Source organism: Equus asinus, chromosome 2, assembly GCF_041296235.1.
Source record: "Equus asinus isolate D_3611 breed Donkey chromosome 2, EquAss-T2T_v2, whole genome shotgun sequence".
Taxonomy (NCBI): Eukaryota; Metazoa; Chordata; class Mammalia; order Perissodactyla; family Equidae; genus Equus; species Equus asinus.
The window spans coordinates 37,595,748-37,618,552 of NC_091791.1; the positions used below are offsets into that span (position 1 = coordinate 37,595,748).

At 43.1% G+C, this 22,805-nt stretch overlaps 1 long non-coding RNA gene across 5 annotated transcripts in view; it reads left to right on the plus strand.

The window, feature by feature from the left end:
• Positions 1 to 19,631, plus strand: part of LOC139040481 (uncharacterized) — a 63,607-nt gene extending 43,976 nt beyond the window's left edge. For 2 of the 5 annotated variants that reach the window (XR_011494988.1, XR_011494987.1), the window contains exons 2-5: positions 11,085 to 11,193; positions 13,082 to 14,227; positions 17,349 to 18,407; positions 18,779 to 19,631. This is a non-coding gene — a long non-coding RNA (uncharacterized lncRNA). Of the gene's footprint in view, positions 1 to 11,084; positions 14,228 to 17,348; positions 18,408 to 18,778 lie in introns of all 5 variants that reach the window. The other 3 variants (XR_011494983.1, XR_011494982.1, XR_011494985.1) reach the window with 2 other exon arrangements.
• The last annotated feature ends 3,174 nt before the right edge of the window (positions 19,632 to 22,805 follow it).

Sequence of the window (22,805 nt, forward strand, 5' to 3'; positions counted from 1 at the left end):
ACATTACAATTTGGCTTGACTTTCACCACAAACAGCACATATTGCATGGATGTATTTGCTCTGGCCAGAAGTTCTCAGCTGGCCAGCACAGAGGATCGAATCTGTATCTTTCTGGAGGAGGTGATACCAAGGAAATTGGACTCTCCACTGCTGTGTCAGCAGCAAGTACCAGGTACATCATCTCAGCTATTTGGCAAGCAAATAAGCAAAGAGCAGATAAAAACTCTGGCCAAAGTCACCAAATAAAAGAAGAGATAAGAGTGTCAAGGGGGAAAAAAGATAAGCTGCAGTTATTTGTGACTTGGGATGGCTCAATTTGATGCAAATTGAATGGCTGTGGAGTGGTGTGAGGATGGAGACCAGGACCATTGACCACCCATCAGCACCATCTTAATTAAATATTATGTTGAAAAACAGTGACTAATGGCAGTCAGTTATAATGGTCTTGCCCAGATGGTTTCTGTTAACACAAGAAATATTAAACTACTCCAGTCTGTAAGGCTATTTTAATTATTTTTACTTTTTTAGGTTTCAATTTGATCTTAAGTTCTCTGGAGTTGATATTTAGACTGGGAAGAAATAATGGAAAAATGCTGATGAAAAAAAGCATAATGGAAGTGGAAAAACTAGTCTAGATTTGGTTAGTAAACTAGATTATATACCTAAATGTTAATTAAAATGATTATCAGATCAGATGAGAGATGCTAGAAAGACAAAGTGCCAGAAAGATAAGACTTTCCGATTTCTGTTCTTACAACAATTACCCAAGATATTTTAAAAACATAAATATATAAAACAATAAATTGTCCTCTATGATGCTAAACAAGATATTAGAGAATGAACGGCTGATGAGTGGCAGATTTTCACTTAATCATTCCTCTCCCCATTTCTTTCCTGGTAACTACAGAAGGGAGCTAATCCTTCTTTCATATAATTATTTATTTTTGTTGTTGCTTTGACTAGATGAAAAGTCATAGAATATTAAAACTAGATTATTTGATATCATTTATTCATTCATTCATTAATGAATATTTATTGAGTGCTGACAATGTGCTGGGTGCTGGGTGTACAGTAGGGGCTCAGAGGGCCAAAGGGAGCTTAACGTTCTAGTGGAGAGCACAGACTGACACCAAGAAAAACAAAAAAATAATCACAAATTATGTTAAATTATGAAAGAGTCAAACAATGAGCTGAAATAGAGAAGAATGGGGAAAGCTTACTTAGAGGAAGAGATCAGAACAGGGATTGGGGTGCAGTAGGTGAAGGGGCCCGCCCAGGGTCACCAGACAGTCAGTGGTAGGGCCACAGCACCCTTCTCCTAACTCCTGGCATCTTTGCACTTCATCACATGTTGTCTATTTTGACTGCTTTCTGTTCGTTGGCAATCTGTATGGACACAGGACGATTTCTTGGCTGGTTTCCAAAAGCAGGTGGGAGGCTGAGCTGTGGGGAGCAGAGGGGTTCACTGACTGGAGGTGTGCTACGTGCTGTCATCTGTCTCTGACAAGCTCACAGAGAAGGGACACAGCATCTCTTAGAGGTCATTGTCCTTCCTGGAGAAGACCCACATTATAGTGTGATGTAATTCTTAGCAATGAAACATGAGTGGGTGTGTAGAGGTGGGCGTGGGGGCTTGCTGCCTTTCTCCCATCTCTGGCAACTGTCTTGAGGGTCCCTTTCCACTGGTTTAGGCAGAGCTGCTTGTGAGCCTTTGGATTAAGTACTAAGTGAAATCATAGTGAATGAGGCCCAGCTCAGGGAAAGTACCATTATGAATAGAAGGATTGGACTGATAAAGAGAAATTTCGTGGCCTGTAACATTTTGTAAAAGAATGGAAATTGTATTTTCAACACAACAGGCTAGAATGGTATTTCTCTAACAGTGGGAGTTTCTAATAATGAATATAATGACTTTGCAAATGGTAATGTAAAAAATGCAAGGGGTAAGTCTAGCCCTTTTGGAGTTTCCAGCCCAGGGCTGCGGTAGACAAAAGTTCAAGGACGAAGCAGTGAGGCAAGAATAAGTTCACCACCTCCGGTTAATACCCTGGGAAGTCGGTAGGTCTGTCCTGTCTTACCAGCGGAGTGTGAGTCATAGGGTCCCCTGTTTCAGAGTAAATCTCCAGTGCTCTGTAATAAAGCATATTCTTATTTTCCGAGGGCACAAGAACTATAGTATATAGAACTGTAATAGAGTTTTCTTACCTGGCTCTGGGGAGAAGGACGTGCGTTTGTCCGAGGGCTTTGATTTCTTAGTTCTCTCTGCCATCCTTCCAGCCCACCTGATTCCACCATAGTCTGTAGACCATCAGACTACCTAGAATCGCCCTCAAACCACAACACGGCACATTATTTTGCATAATCTTTTATTTTAGACGACTTTTTAATGTTTATAACATCTGATTATTTATTTATTTATATGAACCAATTCTTCTTTAATAGAGTGAAAATTTGTATTGTCCTTTTTTCTCTGTGAACTCCAATTTACCTTCCCAACAAAATTTTATACTAAAGTATTTCATATTTTATCTTGAAAATCTTCTTTTTCCAATTATTTTATTGAGGTCATAATGGTTTATAACATTGTATAATTTCAGGTATACATTATTATTTATCAGTTTCTGTATAGATTGCATCATGCTCACCACCAATAGCCTAATTTTTATGTCACTATACATATGTGCCCCTTTACCCCTTTTGCCCCTCCCCCAGTAACCACTAATCTGTTCTTTTTATCCATGTGTATCTTTATCTTCCACATATGAGTGAAATCACACGGTGTTTGTCTTTGTCTGGCATATTTCGCTTAACATCATACCATCAAGGTCCATCCATGTTATTGCAAGTGGGATAATTTTGTCTTTTTTATGGCTAAGTAGTATTCCATTGTATATATATACATACATACACTACACTTTCTTCATCCATCCATCAGTTGATGGACACGTGGGTTGCTTCCACATCTTGGCTATAGTGAATAATGCTGAAATGAACATAGGGATGCATAAATCTCTTTGAATTATTGATTTCAAGTTCTTTGGATAAATACCCAGCAGTGGGATGGCTGCATCATATGGTATTTCTATTTTTTTAAATTTTTTGAGAAATCTCCATGCTGTTTTCCCTAGTGGCTGCACCAGTTTGCATTCCCACCAGCAGTGCATAAGGGCTCCCTTTTCTTCACATCCTCTCCAACATTTGTTATTTCTTGTCTTGTTAATTATAGCCATTCTGATGGGTGTAAGGTGATATCTTGTTGTAGTTTTGATTTGCATTTCCCTAAAAGTTAGTGATGTTGAACATCTTTTCATGTGCTTCTAGGCCACCTGTATATCTTCTCTCGAAAAACATCTGTTCATATCCTCTGCCCATTTTTTGATCAGGTTGTTTTTTTTGCTGTTGTTAGTTGTATGAGTTCTTTACATATTTTGGAGATTAACCCCTTGTCAGATATATGATTTGCAAATATTTTCTCCCAGTTGATGGGTTGTCTTCTGATTTTGTGCATGGTTTCCTTTGCCTTGTAGAAGACTTTTAGTCTGATGTAGACCCATTTGTTTACTTTTTCTTTTGTTTTCCTTGCCTGAGTAGACATGACATTTGAAAAGATGCTGCTAAGACTGACGTCAAAGAATGTACTGCGTATATTTTCTTCTAGGAGTTTTATGTTTTTAGGTCTTACATTTAAGTCTTTAATCTATTTTGAGCTAATTTTTGCGTATGGTGTAAGATAATGGTCTACTTTCATTCTTTTGCATGTGGCTATCCAGTTTTCCCCATACCATTCATTGAAGAGATTTTCATTTCTCCATTGCATGCCTTTGATTCTTTTGTCAAAGATTAGCTGTCCATAGATGTGTGGTTTTATTTCTGGGATTTCAATTCTGTTCCATTGATTGTCTATTTTTGTACCAGTACCATGCTGTTTTGATTACTATAGCTTTGTAGTATATTTTCAAGTCAGGGATTATTATATCTCCAGTTTTGTTCTTTTTTCTCAGGATCGCTATTGCTATTGCTATCAGGATCGCATGGTGTTTTGTTGTTCCACATAAGTTTTAGGATTTTTTGTTTTATTTCCATGAAGAATATTATTGGGATTGCATTGAATCTTTAGATTGCTTGCAGTAACATGGACATTTTAACTATGTTTATTCTTCCAATCCATGAGCATAAAATATCTTTCCATTTCTTTATGTCTTCTTTGATTTCTTCCAATAATGTCTTATAGTTTTCAGTGTATAGAGGTCTTTCACCTCCTCATTTAAATTTATTCTTAGATATTTTATTATTTTTGCTGTAATTGTAAATGGGTTAGTATTCTTGACTTCTCTTTCTGCTAGTTTGTTATTAGTGTATAGAAGTGCAACTGATTTTTGTAAGTGGATTTTGTATTCTGCAACTTTGCTGTAGTTGTTGATTATTTCTAGTAGTTTTCTGGTGGATTCCTTAGGTTTTTCTATATATAGAATCATGTCATCTGCAAACAGGAAGAGTTTCACTTCTTCTTTTCCAATATGGGTACCTTTTATTTATTTTTCTAGCCTAGTTACTCTGGCCAAAATCTCCAGTAGTATTTTGAATAGGAGTGGCAAAAGTGGGCACCTTTCTCTTGTTCTTCTTCTCAAGAGATGGCATTCAGTTTTTCACTGTTAAGTATGATGTTGGTGGTGGGTTTGTTATATATGGCTTCTATTATGTTGAGGTACTTTCCTTCTATGCCCATTTTATTGAGAGTCTTCATCCTAAATGGATGTTGGATCTTGTCAAATACTTTCTCTGTATCTATTGAGATGATCATGTGATTTTTATTCCTCATTTTGTTAATGTAGTGTATCACATTGATTGGTTTGCAGATGTTGAACCATCCATGCATCCCTGGTATAAATCCCACTTGATCATAGTGTATGATCCCTTTAATGTATTGCTGTATTGGGCTTGCCAATATTTTGTTGAGGATTTCTGCATCTATGTTCATCACCAACATTGGCCTGTAATTTTCCTTCTTTGTGTTGTCCTTGTCTGGTTTTTGTATCAGGGTGGTGTTGGCCTCAAAGAATGAGTGAGGAAGCATTCTGTCTTCTTCATCTTTTTGGAATAGCTTGAGAAGGATAGGTATTAAATATTGTTTGAATGTTTGGTAGAATTCTCCCAAGAAGTCATCTGGTCCTGGACTTTTGTTTTTTTGTAGGTTTTTGATTACCGCTTCAATCGCTTTACTTGTGATTAGTCTATTCAGATTCTCTATTTCATCTTGACTCAGTTTTGGAAGGTTGTATCAGTCTAAGAATTTATCCATTTTTTCTAGGTTATTCACTTTATTAGCATATAGTTTTTCATAGTATTCTCTTATAATCCTTTGTATTTCTGTGGTATCTGTTTTAATTTCTCCTCTTTCATTCCTAATTTTGTTTATTTGAGGCTTCTCTCTTTTTTTCTTAGTGAGTCTGGCTAAGGGTTTTTCTATTTTATTTATCTTCTTGAAGAACCGACTCTTAGTTTCATTGATCCTTTCCACTGTTTTTTAAGGCTCTATTTCATTTAATTCTGCTCTAATTTTTATTTTTTCCTTCCTTCTACTGACTTTGGGCTTTGTTTATTCTTTTTTTTCTAGTTCTGTCAGGTGTAGTTTAAGATCACTTATTTGAGATTTTTGTTGTTTGTTGAGGTGGGCCAGTATTCCTATGAATTTCCCTCTTAGAAATGCTTTTCCTGCATCCCATAAGAGTTGGTATGTTGTATTTTCATTTTCATTTGTCTCCAGGTATTTTTTGATTTCTCCTTTTGGTTTCTTCATTGATCCAATGGATGTTCAGTAGCATATTGCTTAGTCTCCAAATATTTGTCATTTTCTCAGCCTTTTTCTTGTAGTTGATTTCTAGTTTCATAGCACTATGGTCAGAAAAGAAGCTTGATATGTTTTCAATCTTCTTAAATTTATTAAGGGTTACCTTGTTTCCCAAGATATGGTCTATCTTTGAGAATGTTCCATGTGCTCTTGAGAATAATGTGTATTCTGCTATTTTTGGGTGGAATGTTCTGTATATATCTATTGTCTATCTGATCTAGTGTTTCATTTAAATCCACTATTTCCTTGTCGACTTTCTGTCTGGATGATCTATCCATTGATGAAAGTGGAGTGTTGAGGTCCCCTACTATTATTGTGTCACTGTTAATTTATCCCTTTAGATCTGTTAATGGTTGCTCTATATACTTTGGTACTCCTGTATTAGGTACATATATATTCATAACTGTTATGTCCTCTTGGTGGAATTTTCCTTTTATAATTATGTACTGCCTCTCTTTGTCTCTCATTGCCTTTTTTATCTTGAAGTATGGCAACACCTGTTTCCTTTTGTTTGCCATTTGCTTAAAGTATTATCTTCCATCCCTTCATTCTGAGCCTATGGTTGTTGTTAGAGCTGAGATGTGTTTCCTGGAGGCAGCATACTGTTGGGTCTTGTTTTTTAATCCATCCAGCCACTTAGTGAGGAGGGCTCCCACTGGAAGGGCCACCGTGGCATAGAGAGCACTCCTGTAGGCCAGGATAGCATTTGTGCTCAGGTTGGACTGCCCTGACTTCTCTTAGAGTTGCACCTGCTGCTGTGTGAGGCTCTGCGAACTGGCTCACTGTTGTTGGGGAGAGGGAGTGGTAGGCTCACCTATCTCCATTCTTTCCCAGGGATCTAGTCCATCAACCTTTAGATGTATAGTTGCGTGGGTCTCTATGGGGTCCTGTTGTGCTGTGTAGGTATCCTCCATTGGTTGGTGAATGTCTGTTTAGTTGTAATTCAGAGGGGGAGAGACAAAGGGAACAGCTCACTCCATCGTGTTGCTGATGTCATATCACTTGTAGATGACTTTTTAAGTACTTGAACAACTGCTGGCATGACTGAAGTTCAAGCTAGATTTCAAAATAATTAGCCACATCTTAAACATGGTGCAATATATACACAAATCAAATTAAAAACAAAAATTACTATAACCAGTGGCAGTCATTTTCTTAAGCAAGGTAATGGAAAATATCTGGATGCAGAGTCTATAAACGTACTTGCATAATTTAGCTTGACCTCTTGTGCTCCTGTGACCCACCATGAGAAGAATATTCATAGTTTGGTCCTAGAATGAGGAACTGTGTAGAGCAACTCTGAACCCAACCTGCAGCCTGCAGCCCAGCCCAGGCAAATTGCTGCCTGAAGCAGAGCTGCCCTAGCTGAGTGAGAAAAATAGTTGTTGTTGGAGATTGTGTGTGTATGGGTGTGTGTTTGTTATGGAGCATTATTACAGCAATAGCTGATTAATACAGTAAACATCTGTGGAGCAGGCTACAGATATTAACTGGGACAATGGCAGTCTGGAATTCAATTATTCATCATATGTGTACTAAACTGCTCCTTTTGGCAAATGTTGTGCTGGACTCTGAGCATCAAATAGGAATAAAACTTGGTCATGGCTGGAGGGGCAATGACAGTCCAGTAATATAACAGATTCCTGAAAGACAATGCACAAGAGCGACAGTCGGGCCATGTACAGTGTGCTGTGGCCACGTAGTATGTCCAGAGGAACTCGGAGAAAGTGACACAGAGGCTGACATTTGGATCAGGTCTTCAGGGAACTTAGTTAGCAAAGGAGAGAAAGGCATTCCAGGCAGAGGGAGCAGTGCAAAGGCAGAGCGACAGGAGTGTTCAGGAAATAGAGAGCACCTCCGTGTGGCTAGAGAATGAAGAGGAGTGGCAGGAAACAAGGTCAGGAGGTTGGACTGGGGCTAAGTTGGAAGAGCCCAAGCCTACGGGGTGTGGACTTTATTTAGTAGCTTTAGTTTGTGGACTTTTTTCAGGGAACTCTCGGAGATTTTTAGGCAGTGGGTGATGAAATCAAATCCATGGTTAAGAACAATGTCTCTTCAGGTGTGGTCCCTGGACCAGTAGCATCAGCATCACCTGGAAAGTTTTAGAAATGCAAATTCTTGGTCCAGACCTACTAAACCAGAAATTCTGGGGTGGGCCAGTTTTCAACACAGCAACTATATTTTAAAAAGCACTTCAGGTGATTCTGATGTGTGCTACAGTTTGAGATTCATTGCTTAGGACCATCCCCTTTCAGCCATCAGAGGCTGGAGTGAGGGATTCATGTTGGGAAGAGTTTCTGAGGAGTCCTAGTAGATTCAGGAGGCTCCTCCCTTGAGGGGAAGGAAAGGTGGGAGATTCTTACCACTCACCTGGCCTGAGTAACCAGATCAAGGTGGCCAGAGCATAAGCAGGTAGGCATTCATTCATTCACTCTTTCATTCATTTGGTTAACAAGCCTTCCTTGGCATTGACTGTGAACAGGCATTGAACCGGGTCCTGGAGGCAGAAATCTGGAGAAGAGGATGGAGGGTGTTGCGGCCCTGTACGGGACTCACACTTAGTGGGATCAGCTTTGTCCTGGTTGGAGCAAGATTCCAAATGCTTACTAACCTCTTTCTCTTTAGAGGTCACTGAGCAAAACTTTGATTAATTTCAAGGTCTCCAGTGATTAAGATGATGATTGAACACTTACTATGTGCCAGACCCTGTTCTAAGCTCTTTGCAGCCATTGAGTCTGCATCACAGCTCCTCGAGGTAGGTCCTACGATTATCCCCATCTTACCAATGAATGAATCGAGGTGCACAGAGGATAAATGCTCTGCCTAATTTTATACAAACCTGTAAGTGTAGAAATGGGATTTGAACCCAGCCAGCCACAGTGCCAATGACACCTTTCAACCTGCTGGGCTAGCAGAATATTGTGCATCCCTGGGGAAACTAGGTAAGCATTACATTGTAAGAGCAGAACTTTGGAGAGTGCAAGGAGAATCCCACTGAATTCTTTTCCTCATCACCTGCTTGAACCTGTTCTGTGGAGCAAATTCCCTTTAGCGCCCTGGGTTTGTTTAGGGCAGGTCTCCTGACTTTTCTAGCCATCTGAAGATAATTAAAGGTTTTCCAATTACTTGTTGTCACAAACATGATGTCAGTCCAGTAATAAAAGTATCTGGTCATAGGTGTTAGTTAAAACTCTAAATTTCATTTAAAGTTCTTTCTGGCAGCTCCAGCCCACACCAGGCCTGGAAACTTTAGTAGGGGGTAGGGCATGGTTGGCTTCCTCCTGGAAGCAGATTTTTTTCTGGAGTATTTAAGGGCAATGAAGGGATAGAGAACAAAGAGTCAGATTGGTACTTCACATCCCTAAAGATGGCATGATAGCCTCGCTGTGCTTGTACATGAAGTCATCTGTCTTTGATCATAGCTACCCTGTTGGGGAACATTCAAGTCCCAAGGCCCTGCTGGGAGTGTGATCTGTTGCTAAAAGTCCCTGAAAAGGATGCCAACCTGACAGATATAATCCAAGAAGGGAATCAAGCCCGAAGATGGAAATGCTCTAAATACCCTCCACAGTCCCCATCCTCAAGGAAGTGTGTGTAGGGGGTGTGTGTGTGTGTAATTTTGCATTTGTCCTATGGCCCCTGCTGACTTTAGATTCTGAAAATAAACATGTGTTAGAAACAGTTCGTTGAGAAACACCCAGTTCTTTATCTTTTCTGGAACTTTATTAAGAATTTCAGGTAGTACTCCCAAATTTTGGAGCATTACGAGTCACATAATAGGTGCTCAGTAAGTATTCATTAAATTGACTAACAGGAAGTTTGCTCAAAGGCGGAGAGATGATGATAGATTGGATGGCATTTGGGGGCCTTGCCTTTGCTCTAGTGTCCCTGCTGCCTCTCTTTGGCCTTCACTCAGCAATCTCTTCTTGGCTAAGTCAACACCTGCTCATCCTTAGAGGCTGCCTGTGAATGGCAGCTCCCGTAATGGAGCCTTCCACAAATGCCCTCTGCAGAATGAAAAGCCCCCTCTCTGGGCTCTCATAGCACTCGTACATGCCATGGTCCACTTTACCAGCCACACTGTAATACAGTAATTTGTTTGTGTGCTCATTGCCCCTGTTCTGCATTCTTGTGTCTCATTCATCTCCGTTCCCACAGTGCCTAGCACGGTACCTTCCCAGGGAGGGCTGGTAGATGGGTTTTGAGTGAATCCATCCTGCTGTCCATATACCAAATAGTAATTGTACAGTGTTCCCCTCTAGCCTACTCAGGCCTCTATTTCTGATAGATTTCCCAATTCAACTGCCAGCTTTGAAAAGCCACTTTTCATTTTGTAGGTCAGTTAGAGCTTACATTGGGCAACGTCTCCCAGCACCTTGGCTCGGTAGCTGGCACTGCCCCCCAAATGCTGCCACTGCATTGGAGGGGCTGGGATGGAGTCAGAGCCCTTTGGGGCCTTGGCATTGCCACTTATTAGGTACAGAGAAGCTCTTTGATCCTGAATTTGAGAGCTTGGAGTTGAGAAACTGACGTGACCAAATAAACGGTGACTCGGCAGCATAGAGAAAGGCTCACTCATGGGGCTTCCAACAGCCTCATCCAGAACTTGGATGAATTTTCTCTAGAGTAGGAGCAATCCTCATGAAGAAGACAGGCTGTTGCTGGCCTGACCCAAGGCCTTTTGGAGAGCCTGGGGTTCTTCCATTTTTAGAGACTCCGGGAATATTAAAAAGCGCTAAAATGCCAAGTGTTTCCATGCTAAGAGGTGAATGATTTTAACCCGTAAAATGGAGATGTGATTGCGCTATTATCAAGGATTTATTTTTAAATTGATTACTTCATAGTCAAGTAGTTAAGCAGAGGGACTCTGGAGCCCAGACAGCCTGAGTTCAAATCCCGGCCCAGCACTTATCAGCTGTTTGATCTTAGGAGCTGTGTGATCTTGGGCACGTTTTTTGATCTTTCTGTACCTCAGTTTCTAATCTATAAAATGGGCATAGTAGGACCCCCTCGTAGGGTATGTGAGGATTAAATGCACGTCTCAGAAGAGTACCTAGACTCTTAGAACAGTACGCACTATACAAGTGTCAGTAATTATTATTATTGTTGTTATTTTAATGCTCTCCAAGCAGCATCATTTGGTAGAATGATGCTAATTTAAAGTTTTATCTTGAATGTCATTTTCTTTCACTCTTGTCAGGTATCTTGGTGACTGTACATATATTTTCTTTTGCAGATCATTTCAAAATTCTATACTTGAGGCCCTTTGTGAACTGAGACCTGGGCCAGAATGGTCTCTTGGCTCCCCTGGTGAAACAGGATGCCTGCCCCTGCTTCTGAGAGTGGTAGGTACTCCACCTAAGACCTTCCCTACTTGTCCCCAGTGGCCACAGCCTCAGGACTAGGGCTGTAGCTGGGCTCCCATGATGGCAATTTAGCGACGGAGGGTGAGGTGGTGGGGTGACCTCCAACAAGAGACGCAGACACGTAGGTTGCTGGATTCAATTAATCAATCGTTTGACTGCCCACAAGGGTGTGGCTCTTTACGTATCAGATGCTGTTCTCTCCCTGACTAAAGTTAAAAGGGATTGAGTTTCCAGCTGGCATGGAACAAGTTCTCCGTTGCTAATGGGCTCCCTGGCACAATGCAAAGAGCCCTGCGCCAGTACTCTCAGTACCCAAGGGCTGTGCTCATCTCCTTCCCTAAATATACTTGCGATTGTCAGCAGCCAACTTGTGGGTGGTGTGCAGTCACCACCTGCATACCTTGCAGGACTCAAATGTCACCTAACACCTTCCTGTTGTGGCCCTAGGAAGCTGATAGCATGTAGCAAGTGTGGCATGGAAGATGAACAAGCAGGAGCCAGGGGGCACTCAGGGCATCCTGACCTCTGAGGTCACACTGAGCTGTGTGGTGACCTTGGCACCTACCCCACGGTCAGAGCTCAAATGCTGGCCCAGTGCCATGTATTTAGATGCCTGCTCTGTATGCTGCCGAATCTTGGCCGCGTTCCAACACCACCAGTTATCCCTTGCCTAGCAGCAGTGAGGTGGCAGTCACAACGCAGAGGTGTGGGGGCGGCTGCGCTGTGCTGCTGGGCCTATGCTTTGCTGCAAAACCCCCTGCCACTCTCCACCCAGCAGGAGGGGAAGTGGCACCTTGAGAGTTTAAAGGCATGACACTGGAATGAGAGGAAGGAGTTTGTTTTCAGCTAAACATTCCAAATCATTCCGATGGCTGTGAGAAGACCTATACCAAAGCCTTCTGGCGTGCTGGCGGGCATCATCAGCTGCCAGGAAGGATGCCGTTCCCTTACACGGAGGAGGTGTGGGCACCTGGCGGGGTTTGGGCGTAGGGTGCCCATTGATTGAGTTATTTTTAGGGAGATTATTTTCCTGGTTTTTCTTCCTGTTGGAAAAAATGACCCACGTCAGCCGCATGTTTGAGTGCCCTACGTTTCGAACGTGTTTTGCGTGGAGTGGGCCATGAGCACTACTACCGCCTTGTGAGGAGAGAAGGCGGCATGGAGGGGCAAACACGTTCAGCTCCCTGGGCCTGTGGGCAGGGTGCCCAGCCTTGAAGTTTCAAGTTTCTACCTGGAAAGGACAACATTTACCATTTCTATTCTGAATATTGAGAAAGACCTCAGTAAAGACTTTCTTCTCCTCTAGCACTTTCACTCTGTGCACAAGGAGGAGAAATTCTCTAAAGGAACAGTTTCCAAAACTAGGTTTTTTAAACCCAAGGAACGGTTTTTTTTCCACGTGAAATCTTATGCTACATCCCAGACTATAGAACTGGAACAGCAACCACCCTCCCTGTTGATAACTAGGCATGGTACCAACTCTTTCTTCCCCAGGAAGCTTGGGAGCAGCCTCACAGATTTCCAGCATCCTCAGTGCTGCCAAAGCGTCTCTCGGTTTGATTTCACAGTCGTCTGCCTCATGTGCAAAGTTCCCAGTTTGCTCGCTCAGATTTGCGAGGGGGCCTTTGGGAGTCTTTAGGGGCAACTGGGTGTTAGCAGAGAGCCTTTGATGCAGAAGCTCTGGGGCCCGGATATCTTATCCTGCATGGATCAGGTGCCTGGAGATTGAGGGTCCTTTCCTCACTTCACGTGGTGTTGGCCAGTGCTTGGCAAAGATTTGTAATTTGTCGAGTTGTCATTAATAAATATGAATTACACTCCTTCTGTATGCTGCCCACATCTCCGATCTATCTCATGGGTTTTATAGTCTCAAGTGAGAAGATGAAATAAGGAAACAAGCAAGTAAACATGAATGAGTATTTCTGCTGGTGATAAGTACTACGAAGAAAATAAAACAAGTGAGAGAGAAAATGATCAGTCAGATAGGGTGGGAGTGGGGTCGGAGGGGGGGTTCTTTAGACTGGGTGTTTGAGGAAGGCCTCAACAAGGAGTGACATTTAAGCCGAGACCTCAACAGTGAGAAGCTATCCAGCCAGGAGAAAACCTCGGGGGAGAGTATTTCCCGTACAGAGCCTAGCAGGAGGGCACACGCTTGACTTGTTTGAAGAGCAGAAAGCTGGCCAATGTGACAGAGACCTTAGTGACCAAGGGCAATAAGATTTAGGGCTGATCAGACAGGCCAAGGCTGGGTGTTTTGGTTTTATTTTAAGGGTACTGTAATGCGACTGTGGTGGAAGATTTTAAGGTTTTCTCCCCTTGAGACTCATTCTCTTCTTCCAGTGTTTGAATTGCAATTCATATCTAGAAGATAAACAAATTTATCTTTATCTGTTAATAATGCTACCTAATCAACAACCAAAACCTACAAGTACTTCAAATTGAAAAAGTTGTGGGGTCCCAAAGGAACCAGAAATGTTAGTATTCATTTAACAAATACTAATTTCTTTTTGTGGCTCTAGAGTCTATACTGATAGCTGTGTGACCTTAGGCAAGTCACTTAGCCTTTCTGTGCCTAATTTTTCTCATCTGTAAAAAGGGGATAATAATAATATTTCCCTTATAGTATTTCGAGGATAAGACATTTGTAAAATGCTTAGAACACATGGTAAACATGATATATGTTCACTATTATTATACATGCAAAGGCACAAGTGACTGATATTTGTTCATTTATTTCACAAATATTTCTTGAGTACCTACCACGTGCTCAGGACTGTACTAGATGCTGAGGATACAGCTGTGAACATGGCAGACTGAGTCCCTGCCTGGCATCAGGGCTCCTGCTCCAAACTCTGTAAAAGGAGACGTGGAATTGCCGACGAGGGATCCATCACGTTTGGCCAAAGTGTGCGGAGGTGGTGAAGAGAGGGGTAGGGGTCTTTCCTCATTACACCAGGAGCCACTGGGGGTCCAACCCAGGTCCCATCCTGTGGAAACCCCCTGGAATCTGCAGGTAATGTTCAAATATGAAGAAAATTCCCGTAGAGGTACCATCTCACGGGATGAGTGTGGGCACCTGTTGGGTCCTCAGTCCCTGCAGCCATCCAGCTGACGACATATTATCACGGAGCCCTCATCCCGAGTCCTGAGCCTTAACCTTCTCTCAGCTCAAGGCCTTGCTCCTGGCTTTTGCTTGAATCGGTTCCCAAAACGAATCGCGAGCATCTCTTTTCCCAGTTCAGGTGTGTGCACCAGGCACGTCCCAGGAGGAGAGAATCTGGCATGAACACTCTGAGAGCCAAGTTAGTTTCCCAAATGAGGACAGGGGTTACTTGCACATTCCTATCGGTCTAGATTCAGACAAGTTATGTTATTTAAAAAAAATTGCACCAGTTCCTTGTTTCAGAGTTAGAGCAGGGAGGGTCAGAGAGCCCACATGGGGAGCAGCATCTTAGAGATCTGTCTAAACGCCAATGATTCTCACGGTACTTCCCTTTTAAAAGCCTTCCATGCTCTCATAGCTTTCCAGGTGATCTAGACACCTGGGTGCCCAGCCTTTTTGATGTGGCTCCCACACGCCGCAGCGGCCTCGCCTCCTCCCCGTGTTTCCCACCACACAGCGCTGCTCCGAGTTCTCCAGGCACACCCTGAGCTCTCTCCCTGCCCCTCCTGTTACTCCCTACCCAGACTTATTTGCCTAGGGACACTTCTCCACTTTTAGGACTCACTTGGGTATCACTTCCTCCAGGAAGCCCTCCTTCCTCTCTCCACACTGGATCCGGCGCCTTTGTTCATGCTCCCCTGGGTTGCACAGGGGCCCCACTCCCACACTGCAGCATGTAGGCCGACTCCTTACGCACCCCTTTTGGCAGACCTGGGAACTCATACAGGGCAGGGCTCACCTTTTCATCTCTGCTGCTTCTCAGGGCTTAATAAGTGCCTTTTAAATGAATAAATGAATGAACTGTGGTAACTTTTTCCTGCAGTCCTATTGCAAATCTCTGTAAGTACATTCCTATTTATCACTTCCCATGTGTCCATTTTGCGGTGAGGGAAAAAGTGAGTCATTACACCTGTAAAAGACCTTGGAACACTGAGGAACTGTCTCGTGGGACTTTTCTGTGACACACCTTTCTTGCATCAGATGATTATTGATTTTCCCTTCTCTGAGGCACATTGGGATGAGTATCTCATGATTACAGCTGCTTAGGGTGTCTGCTAGGGTCTATTTCTCCAGTTTCAGGATTGGGGCTTGAACCTACAGTAGTATCAGAATTCCCGGGTAATTAGGTAAGTGTACTAGCTATCATTAATTTCAGCTACATAAAACAGAAACCACCACCCCAACACAGGCTACACAGAGAGATTTATTCTTCTCTCCTGTAAAAGCAGCCTGGAAGCTGGCTGGCATCTTCCACTTCCTAGCAGTGAGAACGTGGATAAGTTAAAAACTTCTAAACCCTTCAGATATCTATGAGTTAAAAATGTTATCACAGGGCTTTTGTGAAGATCTAGTGATGAACCCTGGCCTGGCACAGAGTAAATATTCAATAAATGCTATAAAAAAAATAGCATTTTCTTATAGCTAGTTGTTTGCTCTGTCAGCTCCTCTTCAGGTTTGCTTTTTTTTTTTTTTTTGGTGAGGAAGATTGGCTCTGAGCTAAGATCTGTTGCCAATCTTCTTCTTTTTGCTTGAGGAAGATTGTCACTGAGCCAACCTCTGTACCAGTCTTCTTCTATTTTGCGTGGGATGCTGCCACAGCGTGGCTTGATGAGCAGTGCTAGGTCCATGCCCTGGATCCCAACCTGCGAACCCCAGGCTGCCATAGTGGAGTGTGCAAACTGGCCCCACTACGCCACCAGGCTGGCCCCTCAGGTTGCTGCTTTTTAGTAGAACTGATAAACTTCTAGAGATTTGTAAAATTTCAGACATTAGCTGTGGGCACCCTTGTGCCACCATTTACTGTCAACATTTGTTTTCAGCATCCTGAGATGAACCCTGACACAGCAGTATCGTATCCTCCTGTCCTTAAGAATCCTGGAGAGGCTGTGCTTCTTGTGGAGAAAGAAGACTATTGCAGGAGTCGGAATAGGGCCTCGCTGCTCTGGGCCATGCTCCTGCGGCTGATATAAATAGCTACCATTAGTATTCAGGGTGGTGGGTTATGTGATTCTGAGAGATGGCATCCACCATTTCTTTTGATTTGAATTTAGCAATTAAGATGGCTCAGTGTATAACAATTCATCTGGATATTTTTACTTTGTCTTAGTCTGGGCTCTCCAAAAATAAGGGCCTAAGATAAAGGGTTTATGTGCTCTTTCTTTATGAGAGATTATGACCCCAGGTAGCAGGGTGAAGAGACAAAGAAAGTGAGGCAGGGAGAGCCACCAGGTCGATATGTTCCTGAGTTGGTTGCTTCTAATTATTTGATCCCATGGGACCATCACAACTATCCTCCAAAAAGCCAGATAAATTCTGTATCTGAATAGTCTATTAGAGAGAAGAAAGGAAGAAGAGTTTATTCATCAATTCCTGTCTCCCATTGGTCCCATGGGGTGTTAACTCCCACGTACTTCCGTGTTGCACAGGCGTTGTGGGGTTTCGAGACGCCTAGACCTCTGTGTTGACAGGGAAGCACCAAGGCAAGAGGCAGGAAGGATAGAGTGCCCGTGTGAAGTTGCTCAGAGCCTGCTGTCATGCTGGTCTCTGCAGCAGCTGGAACAAGAGACAGATGGGGCCGAGAGAACGTGAAGTGGCATTAAGCAGTATGCAGGACACTTTTCATTCCACAAAAACTCACTGCAGCCTTGCTGTTTGCACAGTGATAAGAGAGGGTGATTCAGCAATGACAAGGCAACACAACCTCCACCCTCAGAAACTCATCATTTTGGGCAACCTGCTCATAAGCCAGGACACAAAATGATTCCACTTTTTTTTTTAAATGAATAAAAGGTGTGCATTTATTACACGGAAGAATTCCGAGTGCCAATGAGCAATCAGGAGAGAGACACTGTGAGAGCACGGAAATATCCTGCTCCTCAATAAACTTTCCTCTTTATCTTAAATGTTTGAGGATTCTTGCCCGAACCACTCTACCGTGGTCTGAACTTTCCAACTCTGCTTCTCCTTCCAGTGCAGAGCTTTTGGTACCTTCACTGAAGAGGGGAAAGATCCTGTACTCACAATGAAGCAATGTTGGAGACCGCTGTGAAAACAAGTGAAAAACATCAAACATCTTCCAAGACTCCCAGGACTATAGATGTAGGAAGTACACAAAACATTAAAAATGAATCATCCAAAAGAAAATCATACTCTTTGGCTTAATCCTACTCTGAGTTCAGATCATTAAAAATAATTTGCATGTGATGAATATGGTCCCCTAAATATATAGTTGATTAGTTATTTTACATACACATTTTAAATTCAACTCATTATGTATTTACGATTGGGAAGCAACCTCAAACTTTTTTTTTGAGGAAGATCAGCCCTGAGCTAACCTCTGCCACCAATCCTCCTCTTTTCATTGAGGAAGATCAGCCCTGAGCTAACGTCTGCTGCCAATCCTCCTCTTTTTGCTAAAGAAGATTGGCCCTGAGCCATCTGTGCCCATCTTCCTCTATTTTATATGTGGGACGCCTGCCACAGCATGGCTTGACAAGCAGCATGTAGGTCCACACCTGGGATCCGAACCAGTGAACGTGGGCCCCCCAAGCGGAATGTGCAAATTTAACCACTGTGTCACCAGGCCGGCCCGCCTTAAACATTTTTGAGCAGCAGAAATATACGAGACAAATAATAACACTGGCAAAGTGCCCTGTATTTTTATCCCAGAGTTAAACCATAAACAAACAGTCTCAGGTTACTAAGAAAACTTGGAAAATGTCATTTTGTATTTTAAGAATCGTGTTTTGGGGAGGGAGGGAGAGAGAACAACAGCTTTCTCTGTGGCTTAAAATACTCAACAGTTCGAAGTCAGACACTTAAATTAGAAGGGAGCAGCTCTAAGGCAGGCAGCATTCCGAAGAGGGAACTCCAGCATGGAAGCAAACCATTGCTGTTTCTTCATTCAACTTCTTCACGATGCTCCACTGAAGACGTTCCCACTTAGAAGCTGTGGAGGGCATTTCTATTTCAGAAGGGCAGACGCTTGGCAGCGTGAACGACTTTTTCATCTTGTTAGCTGGAATGAATGGTAACTTGTGAAATGTTTTTCCATTTTTAAACAAAAGAGTCTCTGTATCCCAAACCATGTATTCCAGCGCAAAGCAGCCTCCTTTAGGGGTCTACGGGTAACACCTGCCACCCACCAGTCTACTGTGAGCCTTGTAGGTAGGAAGGATGGAGGGTGTGGGTAGGGCGGGAGTTCAGCTGTCAGGGAGCTTGACTGTAGTAACCTTGCCTCTACGACTTACAGCCAGAGAGATGCTCCTTCCCCTCGTATTTTAATCTCATTGGAGGCTCTTCATCAACACGTTGTTCCTCTGAACACATCTGGAGCACAGCACATTGGCAAATGGCAGGCAGGGAGCAAGAAGCACGCACTCACTTTCCCTTGTTTTTCAGGAACCCAGGCTTGATCAGCATGAAACTGCAGGGGAACCCAACCAAATGTCCACAGGGAGACTTCTCCTGGGGACGATGCAGCACCCGACATCATTAATCTCTTGTGGCCATTCCACTGCCTCCGTCTTCCAGGCCCTGGCTGCAGTTCTGGTCCAGGGGGGCCAACACAGCCTCCAGGTGGAAGTCGTTGTCTCAACAGTATTAACTCTTGCAAGGAGAGTGGTAGACGGTAGACTCTTCCAGTGCAGGCACCCTGTCCCTCAGGGGAAGGAGCCACTTCTGGAGGTCAGTCCCCTCAGATGACATCTTTTTCTTAGACTTTTCCAGAGACATTTCTCCCTTGTCCACCTTTGATTTTCTCTATGACCGTGCCTGTAACTTTTTCTCCTTGGCTGTGACAGGAATGTTCTTTTGATTTGGGTAAGCATATTCACAGAGTCACTTATATGCTTCTAGTTTCTAGCCTCTAGTGCTCAGCTTTAAATGATGGCACCAGGCCCCCACAATGTCTCCGTGAAGCAGGTTGACAGGTGGTACTTTGGAAGGTAATGGAGGAATGGTTACCTTCTTCCAAGGTTTTAGGCTGTTGTTGCATTGAGCGTTCTCCTGTGGACGGGATGCGTTGTCATCCTTCACAGACCTTTGTCCTTCAGTTCCCTTTGCTGAGGTTCTTGATAAAGTGGATGTGCTTGGCTTACTCGAAGCCCGCTCTTCCTCTCTAGTGTCTACAGATACCACTCAAATTTGAGTCATGTATGCTTCCCCTGACTTCTCCGTGGAGGTCCACTCCTTGCCTTTTGCATTTTCCATAGTGTGAAAAGAGTTTAGATTGATAAAAATAAAATTCTTCTGACTTCTGGCTCAAGATTGCTCTTTTAAACTCTCCTCCCACTTTCTACAACCCAAAGGCACTCTCAATTCCATCATTCTTTAAATGGTGTATATTTAATATATACTTATTAGAAAAGCAATAAATCAGATGCTTTACCCTAGATGTCAATTTTTAAATCCTTAGAGTGCTAAGGTGGTGACAAAAAGAATAGCTGGACAGGTAGCAAAGCCCTCACAAAGGGGTTAAATTTCAGGGGAACTGGCTTTAAGTGGTGAGGCCGCGTTCCCCTAGAATTCCTTATGGAGTGAGAGGAACACAGCTGATCCTCACGTGTTTCACTCACTGACTGAATCTTGCCGGGATAAGGGTGTGAATCTGAGCTTGAATTCAGAGCTTTTGCTGACTTTGTAAAACTCGACTTGTGCCCCATTCTCTCTCCTGCTGTGTGGCCCAGACTCCACCTATGGGGATACATGTAGCAGAGAGCATGGTTTATGGAGCCATCCAGACCGGTTTCAAATCCTGGCTTCACCATTTCCTAGCAATGTGATCTTGGATCACTTCTTTTAAATTTCCTTAATTACACATGGGCGCTGTTGTGAGCATTAAAGGAGACATGTACTTAACATAAGACCTGTTAAAGTAAGCACTCAATAAGCTATTATTAGTTTTATTTTGTGCTAAAAGAATGCACACTATATCTGTTCGTTCCTCCTTCCCGGGGGTCTCCACCTGTGACATGTTTACAAGCCAGGCAGGAACGGCTGGGCATGTCAGTTAGTTAAAGCAGGTTAAGTTCAGCTGTTAATAACTGGAAAAACAACATTGGCTTAAACATGGTAGAATTTCTCTCTCACCTTATAGTCAGGACATAGCTTCTGCTCCACAAAATCCCCGGGAACTGGGCTCCTAGTCTATTGTGTGGCCTCCATTTCCAAGGTCACCTCATGGTACAAGATGGTGGCTGTAATTCCAGCCATCTGGTTCTCATGTGCGCCAAGAGGAAGGAGGTTGAGACAGGAAAAGGGTGATGCCAGCTGTTTCTTAAAGAAGGTTTCTGGAAAGTGCTGCATGAATTTATGTTTACGTCTCACTGACCAAAAAGTAGTTTCATGGCTTCACCTAGCTGCAGGGAAAATGTAGCGTTTATTCTGGGTAGCCACATGTCTAGCTAAAATTGCCATTACTATAGAAGAGGGGGAAGAAGGGACAGTTGGGACCAATTATCACTCTCTGGCACAGAGAGCTTCTCTCAGGGGTGGTCAGAGGGAGAGAGTCGTGGGAGTCTGATGGCGCTTGATGGCGTGGGGGAAAATAATTATTAAAAGTACTTGACACTAATAAATTGGATTTGCCTTTGATCTCATTAAGAAAATATCATCTGGAATTGCTCTGTCCAATGAGGTAGCCATGAGCCATATATGACTATCAGGCACTTGAAATGTGGCTGGTACAAACTGAGAGGTGCTGTTATATGCACACTCGATTTTGAAGACAGTATAAGAAAAGAATGTAAAATATCTGAATAAGTTTTTTTACAGTGCCTACATGTTGAAATATTTTGCATGTACTGGATTAAATAAAATTATTACAATTAATTTCACTTAGTTTTACTTTTAAAATTTAAAATTATATGAGGCTTGCATCATTTTTCTATTGAAAGCACTGATCTAGAATGTCCCAAATCTGATGGAAACTGTCTCCTCAGAAAGGAGATTCTATATAGTAACTAACGAGAGGGACCATTCCCTGAGTGAATGATTAAATGAATGACAAATCCTCTAACATGGAACTCAGTAAGATTTTGGTATCTAGAAGTGTCTTCCAAGGCAGGTGGTTCTGTATTCCTTGCCCTTGACAGGCCTGTCCCCACAGGGGGTAGATCTTAATGTCACCACCCTGTAAGAACATCCAAGGGACCTCCACCTCATGCTACGGCTCTTGTTCAGTGAACCATGCTACGATTCCTCTTCAGATTACCCTTAGCATTTCTATGAATATTTCCACATAGTGAGAAACTGACTAGTAGCCACGTGATCTGCTTGAGAGGAGTAGCCTTTCTGCACTTCAACTTAAAAGACTGGGATGCTAATGTTGAGGGAATGTATTTGCCCACTGGAGGGTCTTGGCATTTTTATTTCTCTTCCTGTCAAAAATCCCTAGTTCTCTAGGGCAGTAGCTCTCAAAGTATGGTCTGTGGACCACAGCATCAGCATCACCTGGGAGCTTGTTAGAAATGCCTCACCCCAGAGCTACCGTATCAGAAACTGGAGTGTAGGCCAGCACTTGCTGTTTTAACAAGCCCTCCAGATGATGCTGATCTTAGCTCAAGTTTGAGAACATTAGCTGCAGGTAATAGTTCTTGACAAATAGAACTTCATCCCCCAAAGATGTACTTAGCAGTTTTTTTTTTCTAAAGGCTCATCCTGTTTAATGTAATATGTCATGAAAGGGAAAGTATGCAGGAATTGTTACCTTTAGGTTGTAAATAAATGTGATACCACATTTCTTGCATGGTTTCTAAGTGAGTAAAGTTTGATAAGAAGAAGAAAGCTTTGAAAAAAATCTGAAAAATGGAAGAGGCTGGAGACTGTTCTCTGGGGTACCAGTCTCCTTAGCTCACCTCTTCCAAACCTCACTGCCGAGCCCCGCCCTTGGTTTCCTAGAATTCCTCCCCAAGAGCGGTCACGGCTGGCAGCAGCTGATCTGTCCACGCTCAGCTTGCTAGCTCTGGTGGTCACCTGGCCATCCTGTCTGCTCACAATCTCAGCTCTCCATTTCTCCCCTCACCATCCCGATTCCCATCGCTGAGTGGTGTTATTTTCCCAGACAGCTGTTCTCACTTCCCCACTTTTAATCATTGTGAGCAGTTTCACCCTGTAAGGCCTTTCCTCACTGATGGTCTCTTAAGTCTGTGCTCAACTCTACGGATATCCGAACCCAGTTCTTCGAAGGCACAGGGTCTACAGTTTCACTTTGAAATCTGATGAGTATTGACAGTTTCAGCCAGCAGCAGTGTGCAGAACTTGTGGCACCATCATTAAACTCTTGGGAACCTGCAAAGATGACAGGCATGCAGTGGGCCAACCTCCTTGCTTGCTGAGCAGCACCTCTCAGCTCCCCAGGGAACTGACCTTCATCCCAGAAACTCTGAGAACTCTTGTGTTTCTTGAACTGCTGGTGGAAAGTCATGCC